Source organism: Vombatus ursinus, unplaced genomic scaffold, assembly GCF_900497805.2.
Source record: "Vombatus ursinus unplaced genomic scaffold, bare-nosed wombat genome assembly UNPS02014861.1, whole genome shotgun sequence".
Lineage (NCBI taxonomy): Eukaryota > Metazoa > Chordata > Mammalia > Diprotodontia > Vombatidae > Vombatus > Vombatus ursinus.
Window position 1 is genome coordinate 11,021,114 of NW_020954639.1, and position 18,916 is coordinate 11,040,029.

General features: G+C 36.9%; 1 protein-coding gene across 9 annotated transcripts in view; it reads left to right on the top strand.

Moving 5' to 3' along the window:
* ZNF438 (zinc finger protein 438) overlaps positions 1-18,916 on the top strand; it is a 136,201-nt gene that overhangs the window by 47,897 nt on the left and 69,388 nt on the right. For 5 of the 9 annotated variants that reach the window (XM_027841633.1, XM_027841636.1, XM_027841637.1 and 2 more), the window contains exon 2: positions 11,771-11,867. The exons of the other annotated variants lie outside the window; for them this stretch is intronic. The gene's annotated coding sequence lies outside the window, so the exon portion shown is untranslated. The remainder of the gene's footprint in view (positions 1-11,770; positions 11,868-18,916) is intronic. 9 annotated transcript variants of the gene reach the window in all.

Genomic DNA, 18,916 nt, shown 5'->3' on the forward strand with positions numbered 1-18,916 from the left:
CCTTTGACCATTTTATCAATTGGGGAATGGCTCTTATTTTTATAAATTTGACTCAGTTCTATAATCAGTATATATTTGAGAAGTGAGACCTTTTTCATAGAAACTTGATATGCGATTTTTAAATTTTCATTGTCTATGGTACTGTTTAGCAAAATTTAGTCTCCATGATTAGCCCTTTTAATTAGGTATATTTGGTTTTTGCTTTGTCTGAGATCATGATTGCTACCTCTGCTTATTTATTTCAGCTGAAGCATGATAGATAGTGCTCTAGCCTTTTATTTTAACTCTGTGTGTATCTTTTTGTTTCAGGTTGTGTCTTTGGTAAACAACATATTGTTGGATTCTGGTTTCTAATCCATTCTGCTACCTGCTTCCATTTTATGAATTAGCCCATTCCATTCACATTCATAGTTATGATTACTGAGTTTTTCCATCTATCCCATTTTCTTCTGTTTCTTCTTCTTTTTATCCTTTCTCTTCTCAAAAGTCTATTTTGCTTCTAACCACTGCCTCCCTTAATGTGTCCTCCCTTTTATCATTCTCCCTCCCCCTTTTTTTCTTCCCCTCCTACTTTCCTGTTGAGTGTGTTACATTTCTATACATAACCAGTTTTTTGAATTAATTCCAATGAGAGTGAGGTTCAAGCATTGCCCACCTCCCTTCCCCTCACCCCGCCATTTTCTTCTCTACTGTAAAAGCTCTTCCTCTCATGCCTCTTTTATGGGAAAAAAAATTTCCCCTTCCTACCTGTCCTTTCACCCTTCTCCCAGTGCATCCTTCTGTCTTCTCCCTTCATTTTTTGGGGTGATCATTCCAACATGATTGACTTACATTCATGCCCTATATCTATGTAAACTACTTTCAACTTCCATAATAGTGATAAAGTTATTAAGAGTTACATGTATCATCTTTTCATAGAGGAACGTAAACAGTTTAACTTTATTGAAACTCTTATGATTGATTACTCTTTCATATTGACCTTTTTATGCTTCACTTGAGTCTTCTGTTTGAAAGAAGACATCATATTTTCTATTCAGCTCTGGTCTTTTCATCAGGAATTTTTGAAAGTTCTCTATTTCATTATGTATCCATTTTTCCCCCTGAAGGATTATATTCAGTTTTGCTGGGTAGGAGATTCTTGATTGTAATCCTAGCTTCTTTGCCCTCCGGAATATTATGTGCCAAGCCTCTGAGCCTTTAATGTTCAATGAAGTGTTCAATGGATTCTTTCAATTTCTATTTTACCTTTTTGATCTATAATATCAGTGCAGTTTTCCTTGATAATTTCTTGAAATGTGATGTGTTGGCTCTTTCTTTGGCTTTTAAGAAGGCTAATAATTCTTAAATTATCTCTCCTTGATCTATTTTCCAGGTCAATTGTTTTTCCAATGAGATATTTTACATTTTCTTCTGTTTTTTCATTCTTTTGACTTTTGTTTTCTTTATGTCTCCTAGAGTCATTAGCTGCCACTTGATAATTTTAAAGGAATTATTTTCTTCAGTGAGGTTTTGTACCTTTCCATTTAGCCAGTTCTGCTTTTTTTAAGGAGTTCTTTTTTTGAGTGAATTTTTGTGCCTCTTTTACCAGTAACCCAATTCTGTTATTTTCTTCAGTATTTTTTTGTGCCTCTTTTCCCAAGCTATTGATTCTCTCTCTCTTTTTTTCCCTTGCATCACTCTCATTTCTTTTCCCAATTTTCCTCTACCACTCATCTCTTTTCTTAACTTTTCCAGGAATTATTGTTAGGCTTGGGTCCAATTAGCATTTTTTCACTGAGGCTTTGTTTGTAGCTGTTTTCACATCGTTATCTTCTTCTGAGTTTGTGTCTTGGTCTTTCCTGTCACCGTGGCTTTTTATGGTTAAATTCTTTTTTATTGTTTGCTATTTTTTCCAGCCTATTTCTTGACTTGGAATTTTGTGTTAAAATTGGGGAAGCAACTGTCCCAAGTTTCAGGTTTTTGTTTGTTTTTTGTGCTGCTGTTTTCAGAGCTAGTTCTGGGGGTCTGCAATTTTTGGTGCTTCCAAAGTGGTGTGATCCAGAGGCAAGTGTGGTCTCTGCTCTCCTGGTCTGGGTTCTGGCAAGCACTAGTGCTCCTCTTCTCCCTGGAACTGTGACCCAGAACTGCATATGAGTAATAGAATTGCCAGTTAGTGCCAGCTGTACCCTTTCCCAGCAAAGGGTCCCCTGTAGTCCCTTTCTGACCAATTTCCTCACCTCCTCAACTGCTGTTGCTGCTTTGGCTGCTCTTGCTGCCACCATGTGTGTGGGCTCTGAGCAGACCTCTGTCATAGACTTCTGTTGCTCTCCTAAGTTTTCTTAGACTGGAAAAATGTCTTAGCCTGATCTTTTGTTGGCTCTGCCACTCCAAAATGAGTTTTTTGAGACATTATTTTAAAATTGTTTGTAGGGAAATGTTGAGAGAGTTCAGATGGCTTGCTTTTGATTTGCTACATTGGCTCTGCCCCCATGTGAAAGAGTATTTAGAGCATCCAGTCTCACCCTAATGCAAGGGGAGATTTCATCTACAGCTGTCCCAACCGAGTGGTCGTCCAGTATCTGCTAACAGACCTCTGGTGTCATGAGACTCACCTCTCCCAAAGACAGCCCATTCTGTTTGACCACAGGTCTGATTTTTAGTTTGTTCTTACTTAATGAAGTGAAAATCTACTTCCTTATAACTTTTACCTGCTGCTACTAGTTCTGTCCTCTGGAGCTAGGCAGAATAAACCCAATTCCTCTTCCATATGATAGTTCCTCAAATATTTGAGGATAATGATTATATTCCTTTTAAGCCTTCTCATTTTCAAGCTATTTTTTAAAATCTAGGATGGTTCCATTTTTGTCTTTGCATCTCTAGCTTTTAGCGTATAGCTTGTACATAATAGATGCTTAATAAGTATTTGTTGACTTAATTGAATCATTTATCAACATCATTTGGACTTACACAATCACTCATCACACATTAAGGAGATCACTGAAAGTACTAAACAGTATACTTCTGTTGAGTCTCAGGTCTATTACCTAAAAATGTTACATTTATTAAAAGGTAGTTTTAATGATAGTACAATTTTACATATGCTTGGGAGGAAAGAGATTTATTCATTTAATTTTAATTTCCTGTAGACAGGTATCATAGTAATTAGTTTGATAGAAAGTAGAAAGTAATTCCAAACTATTTTTGTAGGCCATTGATTTGGGACAGTGTGTGCAGATAACTACATTGAGAAGTTGTCCCCCTTACAGTGAGCTGTGTTGAGTCCTTGGGCAGCTCTTCTAAATGGAGGTGGCCTGGAGGCAGGGTTCTGCCACCTGCTCACACAAACAGCTGTTTAGTCACTTTTGGTCCCTGGAATGAAAACCAGTTAACCTAAACATCTTCCTAAAGGAACAAAAACTTGCATTTCAAAAGACTATCCAGTATAATCTGTCAGCTTTCCCTTTTGAGGCACTAAGGCATAAAGTCAAATCAATTAATCAGTAAACCTTTAGGAAATATCTGCCATGTACCAGGTACTGTGCTAGTTGTTAGGGATACAGAGGCAAAAGTGAAAGAGACCCTGCCCTCAAGAGAGACAACATGTACATGTCTGAGTATAGAGAAAATAGATTCATGGGTTTTTTGGTTGTGTGTGTGTGTGTGAGGAGTGCATTAGCACCTGAAGTGGTGTTATTTGACATTTGTTAACATCAAACAATCAGCTTATTTTGTTGAATTAATATGAAGAGGTAGATCATGGCCTTTTTTTTTTTAGGGAGAAAGGGGGATAAGCTATATACTTGAGAGAATTTAAACAATAGCATAAGGTAATATACAATTATATGTGCATAAGTACATCAGAAGAAATAGGGGCAATTTAGCACCTTGGAGGAGAGGGAGAGACTTTGGAACTTAGGGGTAAGAGTACTGGGAGAAAGTTTCATGGACAAGAGCCTGAGAATAACTAGAATTTGGGATAAACACTACTGAACAGGGTAGGTTAATATAATATTTGCGTGGTTATAGGTTCTCATTTATCTCCTGTCCCCTACAGTGCTGATGGAATGTTCCAGTAAAGGGCTTCCAGGCATGTACTTTGCTTCATCAGAATCTTAAAAATAGATTCCCTCTTTGATATAGAGCATCCCTTTTTACTACCAGAAGGATTATTTTGATAAAACTCTTCTGAGATTTCTCACCTGAGAAGAATTTGACAAAGGCTAGACAAGGCTAGTGGTATGACTTCAACTTGGTAGTGCCAATCCAGTCCAATCTCAGAAGCAGATTCTACTTTTCAAAGGTCATTGCTGAGCCTCAGCCAAATACTGGCAAGGGAAGTAATGTGTTTTATACTTTATACTTTGCCAGGATATAAGTGGCTTTAGTCACTACAGAGAAAGTGACTAACTTCATGACTAATTGGATAATAGGTTTTCTTAAAGTTTACAAATATGACATCATTACCACATGCAAATCTTTTACTCATGCCTTTCTTTTATACATACAAATAAAAAGAGAACAAGGGGTGCAGCTAATGGAGATGATACATCTCCCTTAGCTTTTGTTACTGTAAAAAACAAATAGTGTTCATTATATCATAACTTTTCAATGCCAGATCTTTTGCCTTTAGGTTTTTTTGTGGGGGGGAGGGAGAAGGGAAGCGGCTTCCAATGACCTACTACGCAGTGAACACTAAAAGTGGTGATGCTGGAACTTTCTCCTGTTGCCATGATGAATCAAGAGTAGGCTATATGTTTAAGCTCAGGCACCCTATGAAGAAGGGATGTGTTTATCCAACCCCATTCAACTCTGGTGGAGGATATGGCTTTAAAAAATAGATTGTAGGGGCAGCTAGGTGGCGCAGTGGATAGAGCACCAGCCCTGAAGTCAGGAGGACCGAAGTTCAAATTTGGCCTCAGACCAAATACTTGACACTTACTAGCTGTGTGACCCTGGGCAAGTCACTTAACCCCAATTGCCTGAAAAAAAAAAGATTGTAAACCTAAGAGTAAATGGTTACTTCTACATGTTAACACAAGTAGTAAATAGCATGTGTGTATGTCAACACATTAAAAATATGCGCAATAATGAAATGTGCAGAAAGCCAATTCTGCTTAGTGGTCCGATAGTATATAAAGCATCTCTCAGAAGCAGCTACTTGTAGCACAATGTGCCTTTAAATGGGTCAGTTTTAAAATGAGCCATTTGATATGAACGGCTTCCAGCCACTGACCTTCAATCTGAATCTTGAGTGTCCACTTCTAAGAAAAGGAATGCAGTTATTTCAGCTCAAATCTCGAGATTTCTTTCAAAGGTTGCTGATTTTCTTATTTGTGATCCTTGTCTTTAATTCAATATGAGAAGGGGGAATAAGGTCTCAAGTACCTTTTTGAAAAGAAGCACTTCACAATATCTGAATGATCATTCTGATGATGAATATTCTCGGCTTTAAAAGCCATTCACAATCTGGTCCCAGTCTACCTTTCCACCCTCATCACACATCTCCCTCTCCCACTAAACTGGCCTCTTTGTTCTTCACACATAACATCTCCCTTCTCCTTACCTTTGCTCTGGCCATTTCCAGTGCCTGGAATGCAGTCATTCAGTAAACATTTATTAAGCACTTACTGTGTGCTAAGCACTATGGATACTAAAAGAGACAAAAAAGACAGTTCCTGTCCTCAAGGAAATGCAGTTGAAATGTGAGATTGGGAGATCAGTAGAGAGATTGGGGCAGGAAAGGTAGATTTGAGTATCATTAGCATAAAGATGGTAATTAAATCCATGGGAGCTGGTGAGATCACCAAATGAAGTAAGCACAGTGGAAGAAGAGAAGAGGGCCTAAGATGGGAGCCCTAAAGGACACCTATGATTAGAGGGTGTGATTCGGGAGAGGATCCAACAACAGACAGAGAAAGAGCAGTCAGATGGGAGGAAAACCAGGAGAGAGTGGTGTCCCAAAAAACCCAGAGAGACTAGGGTATTGAGGAGAGAATGCTCAACAATTTCCAAGGCTGTGGAGAGGTCAGGGAGAATGAGGATTGAGAAAAGGCCGTTGGGTTTGGTAAGATCATTGGGAACGTTGGAGAGAGAAGTGTTGCCTCTTAGAGGCCCTCTCTTCAGATACCACTCAGACATTACTTTTGTGAAATCTTTCATGATACCTGCCTCCCAAACTACCTTGCATGTATTTATATTTATTCACTTTATTCTGTGTATATTTATATGTGTACTTATTTCCCCATTAGAGTGTAAGTTCCTTGTGTGTGTTTTATTTGTTCTGTCAAGCACAGTGTTAGGCACTGGGGATATAAGTTCATTGTAGGTGCTCAATGAATACTTGTCAGTTGATGGATCTGTATAATTTGGCTTGATAGTGTAACATTACATATAAAGGAAATTATGAAATAAATTGTTATTTCATATTACAACTAAAACAATATGCTTAATAGAAAAAATGGCTTGATTACAATAATTTAACACAAAGTTCTAGTGTTTGGATAATTTGGTGTTATGGTTTTCATGTAATTTAACAGGGAAGTAGATTAATGTGCCTGTTCACTTATGAAGGTACAGCTTCTTTTTACAAATGGATATACAAATTTATACAACAAAATTAGCCTAAATGTATGTAAAATAAGAGCAATGATTTTATAAGACCAGGGTATATTACTCAATTTTCAAAGACCAATAAAAGGCAGGTTTCTTAAGCTTATTCTTCTAAATATATGCTTCAATCTCCAGGCAGATAGAGCAGCTTCACCCGAAGGTTTCAGTGAGGCCTTAAAACTGGTTGCTTTTAGGGAGCTCTTGGCAGTTATTTCTTTTGAAAGTCCTTTTCAGTGTAGTACAAGCTTTCTTGAGGTTAGCTTGCATGATCAGAGATCGATCAGCATCCAACTATGACTCATTACTCTTGTTAGTGATGGATTCTTTTCCACCATGACTCAAAATGGGAACATTTTAATTACTTGGAAAACAACCAGCTTTCTTTAAGGGTTTTGGGTTGCCTGATTTTAGAGAACAGTTTGACTTTCATCTACTTTGACCCTGGTAAAACAATTGCAAACTTGTTGAGAATTAGTGCCATCAACAACGTTTAGCTCAGTGCTATAAGACTCTTCCATAATTTTTACTTATATTAATGGATATCTACTTCTCTATAAATATTTGAAATGTTGATAGGATGGGAAGGTTAGCTCGGCCAAAAAATATATTCTCTTTTCTATTTGCATCCCAGAAACATAGGCATATTAAAAATACCCATAACTTTTCTTCAAATACTCCCAACTTAATTGGCAGTATTTTCATTTATCTTACTATTCATTGTCTGTCCAGAAGTGGTCATGTACCACCAAGTATATTTTACTCTTTTGTCTCTAGGATAAATCTAAACTTTCTCATCAATAGATTCTGTGTATCTGTTTAGAAGTGGTTTTCAAAAAACTGGCATAACTTTGAAATTTTTATTGCATAAGTAGTGGTCTACAAGGGGAGTCCTGTACAGATATTCTTCTAGTGGTATTCCTGGGGCAGTAGCAAATCCATTCCCTACTCTGCATTGTCCTGTGGACTAGAACGTAAGGAAAGGTCTGTCCCAGTTTTTAGTAATCTGGTGTAATTTTGAATATGGCTTGGGTCAGTTCCCTTGCTCCTTGGGAATGGACATAGCCACATTGTTATCGTGACCTAATCTGATGGGTTTGAACAATTTACCTTGAGAAGCTAGAAAGACCAGATCATTTGGGGCTTCTATAATTACTACATTGCCTTAAGCCAGGAAATAACTGACATTTATATAGAGTTTTAAAGTTTGCAAAGCTCTTTATGTTCTTGTCTCATTTTTTCATCATTTTATAGATAAGGAGGTTCTTTGACTTTCTCATGGCAGCCTAATGTAAAGTATTGGTCTAAATCTAATTTTTGCTGTGGCTGTTTTAATCAAATAGGAAGTTTTTCCTAAGTAATTTGTGTTTTCTGCCTTATTGAACACTAGATTATTGATTCAATTTCAATTCAATAAATATTTATTAAGCACCTACTATGTGCTAGGTATTGTGCTAAGCATTGGGGATGCAAATAAGAAAAGAAAAGATAGCCCCTGCCCTCAAGGAGCTTACGGTCCAATGGGGGTAATTCAACACATAAAAGGAAGCTGGGGGGTGGCAAAAAGGGGAGACACCAGGGGGTAACTGGCTTGGGGACATCTTGTTCTAAGGAGTGAAAACCAGGTACTACAGATGGAAAATGCAGTAAGCTGGCAAGGTCAGGTTCTGTCCTCTATAAAGGAAGGTTTTGGGTGGAGTTGAGTGCTTCCCCACCTCCAGCCATCCAATCAGAGGGAAAAGGAGGCTGGGAAAGAGTTTAAGTAACCCAGATTGAGTTAAGCAGCATGGTGATGAGGTCTGGAGTGATCTGCTTATCCTGGGCCAGGTACTTTGTTCCATGGAGAGTTCCATTTTTCCTTTAAGAAGTACTTTGAAATTAAAACGATACAAATATTTTGTGTACTCTGATAGGTGGATATCCAGATATTTTATTCATTTTATAAATAAATATTTATTTATTTTACAAATAAATATTTATTTATTTATTATTTTTATTATTTTTATTATTATATTTATATATTTTATAATATATATAATATATTTTATAATAATATAATATATTTAATATATTTTATAATAATATAATATATTATATTTATATTATAATAAACTATTATTTATTATTTATTATTTAAAATTATTTTATTATTATTTAAATTATTAAATTAAAATTAAATTATTATATTAAAAAATTTTAAAAATATTTATTTTATAAATAAATAAATAAATAAATGAAAAGTTATTTGGAATAGGATTTCCCTTTGTATTATTGCTTCTTGGATTTTGTTATTGTTTTACAGAAATGCTCTTGATTTTTGAAATTCCAGGGGTAGATCTTGCCTTGTAAGGAAATATTTATAAATAATTTGAACTATCCACATGTAGAATGGGCTCCTTGAGCAATTATTAGTCAACTCTCTCATGGTCTTCAAGCAAAGTCTTTACCAGTTATCAAGCATTTCTGTAAAAGGGATTTGTATTCAGAGATAAGTTGTACTAAATGGCCTCTGAGGCTTCTTTTAACCATGAGATTCTGTGGTTCTAGACAGAGTGCTTTTTTAAAAATATGACTTTTGACTCTAGTACCCAGTAAACTTTGTCTTTTAGACTGTAATAAATTTTAGCTTTTTAAAAAAAATAATGCCACAAATAGTGTAAAGTCCTTTAAAATAGCAGCTGCACAATTTGTATATTTACTTGGATTTGTGTAGTGGCTTAACTCATTTTTAGATAAATCATTAAATATATATAATGGAGGCAGCATATTGTAGTGGAAAGATCGCTGGACCTGGAAAGAGGAGAGGCCTTTGTGAAGATGGATAAGCCTTGGTTTCTTTATCTGCAAAGTGGAGATAAAAATACTATTCAAAACTACCTCACAGGGTGATTGTGAAGACCAAATGAGAAAATGTGTATATTTTGTAAACTGTAAGGCTTGTCAGATGCTGCTATTCTTATTCCTATTAAAATTAGAGGGTTGGTCTAGGTGATTATTAAGTCTCTTTTAGCTATAAAATTACATAATTCTCCAAATATAAAAATATTTACCAACTCACTTTGGTCAGACATAAGGGAAGTAAGTACTGTAAGGCTGATCATTGTTAAAGAGTACCAGTCAACTGCTTGTGTTAGAAACATTGCATCACCCACTGATCCCTTTCATTTGTTTCTCATTCTTTCCATCATTTGAGACTATGTAATCTAAGTCATTTTTGCTCTTTGAGAATGGTTTCCAAACTTGAAAGTTTAATGACCCCAGACTATTTACGTAAGTATTGTGTAATAATACACATTGCTGTTGTTGTTTGTCCTTCACTCTCAAAGAGGACCAATGACATCCCGATGTTGGAGTCAGGATATAGTGTGTTTGATTGTGGCTGATCAGTCCACTGTGAGCTCAGAAGGCTCCACCACAGGTCGGGCACAAATAGTATGTTTGAACTTTGGAATGGAGATGGCTCTAGATTTGCACATCTCACGTTTCCTTTGTGCTTCCACAATTCTGCTTTGCTCATGGAGCATAGCACCTTTTTTTGAGGTTCTATGCCAGTGTCTCCCATGCCTCACAATTAATACTAAAGTTCTTCAGAGAAACCTTAAGAATATCCTTGTGCCCTTTCTTCTGACCTTTGTGTGAGTGCTGGCCTTATTCGAGTTCTTTGTAAAATAGTCTTTTAGATAAATGTGCATTTGGCATTTGGGCTACATAGTCAGCCCATTGGAGTTGCATTCTCTGCAGTAGAGTTTGAATGCTTAGAAATTCAATTCGAGAAAGAACCTCAGTGTCTGGTACTTTATCTTGCCAGGTAATCTTCAGAATCTTCCTAAGACAATTCAAATGGAAGCAGTTCATTTTTCTGGCATGGCACTAGTATACTACCCAGGTTTTATAGACATACAACGATGTATGGCTCTGTAGAACTTCAGGTCGGTAGGCAGTCCAATTTTGTCCTCTATGTAGACATCCCTAGGGATGCATTCTTATAGCAAGCACTAGCATTTCATAGACTACATCATTGTAAGGAGAAGAGACGGGAAGGATGTGACCGTGATGAAACTGATGTTTGGCTCAGAGTGCTGGGCTGATCACAGATTTATCCTTTCCAGGCTAAACATTCATATGCAACAAAAGCTGAAGCCTCAAGTTAAGAAGACTGTCAGGAGACTCAGTGTTAACAGATTAGAGAGCTTCTTCTTGTGTGAACAGTTTATTACTGACCTGGAAGGAAAGCTAAGTCAGTGCATAGTAACAGTGGAGCAAAAAAGGAGTGGGCAGCTTTCAGAGGCTTGGTGTACAACACTGCATTTGCTCATCTGGGTCAGAACACTTGCCAACATCAGGATTGGTTTGATGGAAAAGATAGGGAAATCTGGAAGCTGCTAAATGAAAAAATGAGAACTCCACAGGGTTTGCCAATAGGACAGTTCAGTTGTTGCTAAAAAGACAGCATTTAACTCCGTCAAAATTAAAGCATAAGCGAAGCTTAGAGAGATGCAGGATTCCTGGCATAATAAGAAAGCAGAAGACATTGAGTTTTATGGTGATAGAAACAATCCAAAGCACTTATATGATGCCCTGAAGACTATGGGCCAAAGACCTCTGGTGCATCTCAATTACTCGGTGCTGATTGTCACATTGAGTCACATTGATTAGTGATTAGGACATGATCCTGAAGAGATGGGCTGAACACTTCCGTAGTGTTCTCAGCAGACCATGATCAACCAGTATTGAAGCCATCCACCATATACCTCAGGTTGAAGAAATAATAGTAATACATATAAACCACATAAATTACTACTAATTTGTCTTCTGTATATGAAGATGAAATTATTGATTTCCTATCCCTTAGAGTTTTTCCAATAGTGGTGATGGAATCAAACTGATTCTCTAAATGATCAGATAGGAAAGGGAAGACTACCTATTTAAACATCTCTGGATAGAATGTTGCACTTGGAGTCAGGAAGATCTAGTTTGAGTCCTGCCTTAGACACTTAATAGCTGTGTGACCCTGGACAAGTCAGTTAACCTCTCTGGGCCTTGTTCTCATCTGTGAAATAGGGATAGTGACAGCACCAAGCTCACAAGGCGGTTGGGACACTCAAATGAGATGCTGTGTGTGAAAGCACTTTGTAAACCTCATGCTACTAAAAGGATGTTATTATTATTATTGTTTTTATGTAAGGGTGCTCTAAGGAATCTGTCCCATGAGGTGCTGAGTATACTGGACTTAGGAATCTGGAGGCTTGGGTACGAGCTGCAGCACAGCCACCAGCCCACAGGTAAGTTGATTTACCTCTCAGAACCTTACCTGCCTGCCTCATTTGTCAGCTCACTCACAGGATTGTTGGGAGATAAATGAGATGATTTCTATAAAATGTCACTATAAAAATATGCGGAATCAAGATCTTTTGTTCCATACACGTTTGTATTTGGCATGTTCAACTTTATGTTTGAGTGACTGTATGAGTGTCAAGGATCTGTGATTTTTGAGGTTAGGATCGTGGGAACTCCTTCTACACAAACAATTGCCATTTGGTCTCTAACTTTGTAGGTAAGACTTAGGACATTTTAAAATCAGAGCTTAAGTAGCTTGCCTGTGATCGTATGGGTACTAAGTATCGAGACAATATTTGAACTGAGGTTTCTTGTCTCCACTGGCCACTGTTGTGCTGAGGTTAATGGGTTTTTTTTGGGGGGGGGGTTAAATCTGTTTTCCTTTAGTGGTATATACAGTAAGGTAGGAGTTCATAGTGTCATAGATTAAGTGCTAGAAGAGGTCTCAGAGACCTTCTAGGACAGCCTCTCATTTCACAGCTGAGGAAGCTGAAGGCCAGAAACATTATGTGACTTAGTTCTGAAAATCCTCTGGCTTCTGAAATTGGGTTTGGACTTAGATGCTGTCCTGATATTTTCATAACCAAAAGGAATTTTTTTTGAAACTTCACCATTACTAACGTGGGAAAAGAATGAATGTATGTTGAATTAGAAATGAGTGTGTCTTTGAATTTAGTAATTATTGAAATGCTTTTTTTCTGTGGTCTTTCTACTCCTGTTTCTGGTCAGAGTGAGAGCAATACCATTGGGTCCTAACCATTGCTTAGTTAGGATTTTTGGCTTATATGAATTTTGGTAAATTAATATCATTATAGGAGTGTGTCTATGTAAAAACATTCCCTTCAGGAGAGCCCTGAAAACATGTAATATTAGGACTATTCTTCCATATGGTAGAATGTCTTGGCAAACACCAGAATTCTTTCTGTAAAAACTGGGCTTTGTTATTCCATAGAAATAGACCATTTTTGACAAGCTGGAAGTCCTAACCTTGAAATGATTTTTTTTTTTACATTGGGCTGTCACATTTTGCAGTTAATTTAAAGGAACTTTGCATTAGAACCAGAAAACTATTCAGTCAGTTTAGCTCTTATGATACAATCTTATGAGTATAGGCACCAGGAAACCTAGTGCTTTCCCACCTGGAAATGGTTTAGTTCTACAGCATGGGTAGAAGAGCATTCTATGTTAGGCACAAACTGGGTGAAAAAACATATAATGATAGTAAGGGTTCCCATTTCTGTATCACTTTAAAGGTAACACCAATATAATTATCCCTGATTTTTAAAGGAGCCCACCGGTTAGAGAAATGAAAGTTATTTGCTCAAGGCTACACAGCCAGAGAGTGTCACCGATGGGATTTGAACACAGGTTTCCTGACTCACAGTCCAGCACTTCTTCAGCTGCATCCTGCTGCCTCCCCTGAAGCTAGTATGAGGGGCCTTGGCTCCAGTCCAGGAGCTGAAGGTGCTGGGACTGTTTTAGTTGCAGCCTGATGTGTAGGGATCCTGAAAATGGTCCTTAATGCCATCTCTTACTAAAACACAGAGAGGTTTGAGTAGATAAATTAATCCTTATGGGCCCTCGAGCTACAGACAAATAAATATCTTTAGGATTCCTGCTCAGTAAGGACAGCTGGCAAAAGAAAGCTAGAGGAGACAGGAGGCAATTCAACGATGGGATTGAAATAAATGGCCAACAGCTGTAGCCAGACAGGAGTCATGGAACCTAGAGAGTAAAATGCAGAATGTGGGAGTCCGTGTCTTCCAGTGAACTTGAGGCTCTACAGAATGAATTATTAAAGATTGGAAGAAGGTGGGAAAGAAGGACTTCCATGGAAATTTCCCCAGGGATTAGGTATATGCTAAATGAATAGCCACCTCAGGAAAATGGTGGCTAAGAACTCCCAGGAAAATCACCTCAGTGATTGAGCACGTTCCAAATGCATACCTGGCCAACTGCTTGGGGGGAGGTAACATGCTATAAATATGGGACAAAGATGGATGTTGCAAGTGTTAATAAGGCGTGATATAATCACTGCTTTACAAAAATAAAAACAGGTGTAAGGACAGTGAAAGGTCTAACAGGGAGTGAAAGAACTGGGTGAACAAAGGCAAGTGGTGATAATTTTAAGAAAGATAATTTTAGGTGTGAAGGAACATGGCATACTCACCAGCTCTTCAAAATCTGTTTCATCTCTTGGGATATTTGGAATAAGTGGGTGTTATTGTTAAAATAATAATCTAAACATACGATTTGGTTTAGGTCTAAAGCTATGATTTCATTGACATAAAGAATCAGGTGAGGAAACCCCTTCTTCGAGTGCAGATCAGCAGGTGCCTGCACTTCAGTCTAGAGAAGACTGGGATACTAAGAACTAAAGAGACATGCCCAGGATCACACAGCCACTATGTGTCAGAGGCCTGAACTTAGGTCCTGTCTACTGTGCCATAGTCCTTTCTATGTAGTTATGTTCCTGCTTAGCTGGAGGCCAGACCTGGGACAACCTCAGCCACGTGGAACATAGCCACAAAGGTATGAGTTAGTGGAGAAGGATTTTGAAGGATGAGGAAAATTGCTATCACATACTCCATGCATTTATTCCCTAGGGACATGGAGCCATTCTGAAGTGAGAGTCCAGTGGCTTAAAATTTTGCGTAAAATTAAGCTGATGGTCGTCATGGGCCATTAGTGTAGGGGCAGACAGCCTTCCACATCTCAATAGTCCCTGAAGTCATCACTTTATTACAGCGTAGTACAATTATTACTGTTCATGGTGATGCCCCGGATCATCAAGACAAAGTTAAATTATGTTCAGTGTACTCTGTTTAATAAGGCATGGCCTAATGCAATATGTTTTAGAGAGAACTCCCTCAAGAAAGTCTAAAATAAAATGGTATGTCAGTTATGTGGAAATATCACTTCTTTGTAATATGCTGTACTTGATAAGACCTGGCAAATGAAACATTCCTGCAGTTATATTGGGTGTAAGAACATATAAATCATCTCCCTGTGGAGTTTTTTCTTCTAACCATCAGTCAGTTTGTTTCCCTCAAATCCCTGTCCTTTCCTAGCGTCTCAGTTATTATTGGTGGTGTTGGTGGTGATTACCCACCTCACTCCCTTGAAGTAAAGTTTAACTGCTGTGTCTCTTACTCCCTCTTTCTGTTCTGTTGCTCCTCTTTCCTTTGCATTCCTTTGAGCATAGCTTCCATGTTGATACCTTTGCATTCAACTTTCTCCCAACTCCAATCTAACTTAACCACAATGCTAAAAATAAATACCCTAGAGAAGGAAGGGGAGACAAGAACTTAGAATTTCTTGAAATCGAGATGCCAGTTGAAAGTCAGACAAAGAAGTGAGGGTATATGAGAGAGAGAGAGGGAGAGAGTGAGAGTGTTTGGTGCTTGTGGTCATGGTCGTGATGAACATGAATCACTTTTAATTGGGCTTGACAAGGGACATATAAGAAAGATTATATTAATAGAAAATGATCAGGGGATGAGGCTAGAGCTTGGAAGGGGAGGATCTGAGTTAAAAGGTGGATTAGGTTAGTAAGGAATTGTTTCAAAGAAAGCAAATCACAACTAAATACAGCTGATCACAAAAATTTAAGAACCAAGGATGGAGGGAAGATTGGGTCCACACTGGAAGGGGATATGTTGGAGGAAGGGAGAGCAATGGTTTCAGATTCTTCTAATCAAAATAAGCTGCACTTATCTAACTACCCACTTATTTTCTTAAAAAAAAAAAAAGACAAACTATCCAATTGAAATAATATAATCTGATTTGATAGAACAGGAAAAAACCTCTTAAGTTATAACTTTGAATGCTAGTTAACTAAATTAGGAGTAAAATTTATTATACATCAACTAATAAAAAGCTGGAGTGCTCATGATTTCAGAAAATATAACAGTGAAAAAATTTCAAGACGAACAGGGAAGCTCCATTTTGCTTAAAAGCATCATAGACAATATCGCGTTATTGTATTGGAAGTTTGGAAGATATATTGGAGGTAAAAGAGGTGATCATGCTCTAATGTTTACTTTCTCTACTATTTAGTAGCAAATGCTTGCTAAAAGGGCATTTTTGTAGTGAGTCAGTATAACCACACCAGAAAAATGAGACACACCCCCCATGTAGCATTTACATATCACAAGCCAAATTTATTGGAAAGACATTTTTTGGTATAATCTGGCATTAGATACTTACTAGCTATGACCCTGGACAAGTCATTTAACCCCACTGCCTCCAAAACAAACAAAAAAAAAAGGAAAGAAAAAAGAAAGAGTGCTATCTCTAATTTGGAAGGACTTTTCTATTGATCATGGTTGTATGTATAACCTTTTTTTAGGGAAAAATGTGTTAAAAAGACTTCTTGTGATACTTACTCATTTACTACCTCCAGTACTTTTCTTGACCTTATTTAACAATCCATTCCCTAAAGTTAAGCAAAATGAGGGTTTAAGAGTAGTCTAAACTGAAAAGCAAAGGTGAGGGCTTATATTAGGAGTCATGGATTGATCTTGTACTTGGGCAAGATTGTTAAGTGAGGAAGGTAGAAAGAGATTTTATCTGTATCCCTCCAAAGTATCTGTGTCTGGTTTTTGTGACCTTGGATATATGCTTCCTGAGGCCTTTGTCCTTTCCAGCAACATTCCAAACTTCAAGCCATATTAAATAATCAATTAACATTTCAAACAGGTATCTCAACACATATTTCTAGTTACGGTGCTCTCACCAATTTGAGGTAGATCAACGAGCAGATTAAAGGACTAGTTCAGTTTAAATATTAAGTATATATATATATATATATATATATGAAAGTGAGAATTGTTGTGATTTCATTGTGCTTCTTTCAGACTTGGATAAATGTAACAAAGATTAGCAAGAAATAAATTATGGATCTAAACAAAATGTTAGAAAAGTGAGGGATGATAAACCTTTAAATGAATGATTATTGAATGGGAATCTTAAATATATATTTACTTTTCAGCACCTTTAAAAAAAACAACTAATCCCTTGTTAGGGTATAAAGAATGAATAAATAAATGCAAAAAGACAGAACTACTACATAAATTATTTACAGACTATAACACAGTAAAAAAAATGTAACCAGTAAGTGAAATAAAAATAGAAGTTCTGTATCTTGTTCACTAAAATAAAAAATATTTTTAGGATTTCATTTGAATTGACCTAATGTTTACATATATTAATTTGAGATAACACATTTTTGGAGATATCTTGTATTGTGGTTTATAGGGTTTGACTGACAATATAAAATAATTCTTAAATTATTCCTTGTTTTGATACGTCAGAGATCTGTGATGGAAATACCTTTGACTGGTACAGATCACAGCCCATCGTTTTTATTTTCTTGCTGTGTCATTTTTGACCATGTCCTACTATCAGGCTATTATAGAATCTACCCAGCACCCTGGAGGCCTTCCTTTAGTTCTTATAGGATTTCATGGATAACAGTTTAACACTTGGTCTGTTATCCTTCATTCTTTAAAAGAAAAAAGTTCATCTCTGCCTTTTGTTTTTTACACTGTAATCATTTTTTCAGTACACCACTCACTCCAGAGAAACTTCCATGGTAACACAGAAAAACAAAGAAAATCAAGCAAACACATGCCCACATCTCTTGGTGTATGTAACATGCAACAGTTACATTCAGGAGTCAGTATTGGTCATTGAATTTGATCTGAGCTCAAGCTGCTTTTTAGTGTCTTTTTCATTTGGATCGTTGAAGTAATTGTACGTATTGTTCTTCTTTCTTGCCTCTGTATCAGTTTATATATGTCTTCTCCAATTTCTCTGAATTCCTCATATTTATAATGTTCTTTGTAATATTCTATTACATTCTTGTACCATAGTTTGTTTAGCCATTCTCCAATCAACAGGCATCTACTTAATTTCCATTTTTTTTTTTCCGCTATGGCAAAAAATGCTGTGATAAATATTTTGGTTATATAAGGTACCTGTTTTTCTGCCTTTGATCTCCTTGAAGTAAATGCCCTCTAGTGACATTATCTCCTTCTTTACTACTAATCCATTTCACTTCCCTGTCCTTGATGATAGCTTTTATGCTGCTTCTTATGTGTAAGTCATCACTGGTGATATCTGTATCTTATACCTACAATGCATTATGCCATTGCCACTTTGTGCCGCTCACACTCTGGTAATCCAAGTACCATTGATGTTTTTAGAAAGTCTCCTTCCTACATTCAAAAACTCAGCATACAAAAATTCCATTTGTATGCAACTTCTCAGTAAGATATCTATTATATAAAGTGAGACATACCAGTATGTTTTATACGATCTCATGTTTTGTTTTGTTTTTTCTGTAAGGTGGGGTATGACCACTTATTGCTACTTAGCATCCTATTGTTATAGAGATAGACCAGGAAGAGTCCTTAGAAGTTGCAGTGTCCAGCCCCTCTATTTTATAGATGAGGAAGCTGAGGCCCACAGATGTTAAATGACTTGCTCAAGATGACACAGTAAGTGCGCAAGCTTGGAAGGTAAATTAGTACCTGAAAGAGTTACTTCCTTGGCAGTATCTGCATAGGATCTAATGCAGAATTTACACATCTGGTGTTGTATAAATATGTTTGACTAAAGATTCTCATAATCAGGTACTATGGGCAAGCCATCAGCAATAATAGGAACAGGAATGGTAAAATGTCATATTTTTCCATTTCCTGCCCAGTCACAGGAAGGTAGGCAGCTGCTAATGCATAAGTTTTGGTGCTGGTTCATTAAAATTTAACTCCTGATAATTTGAGGGATACAAGATATCTCAAAAGTCTTAGTGTTGTTTTAAACTTTAATAATTTAAAGCTGTACATATAGTTTATATATGTATACATATTCATATGTATATGCATGTAAAAAAGGAGTTGTTAATAATTATTAATCCCATAGAATAGGTATAGAGTATCAAATTTGTCTTCTGTTTCTTCCCAGAATAAGACATATGCCCAAATATGTT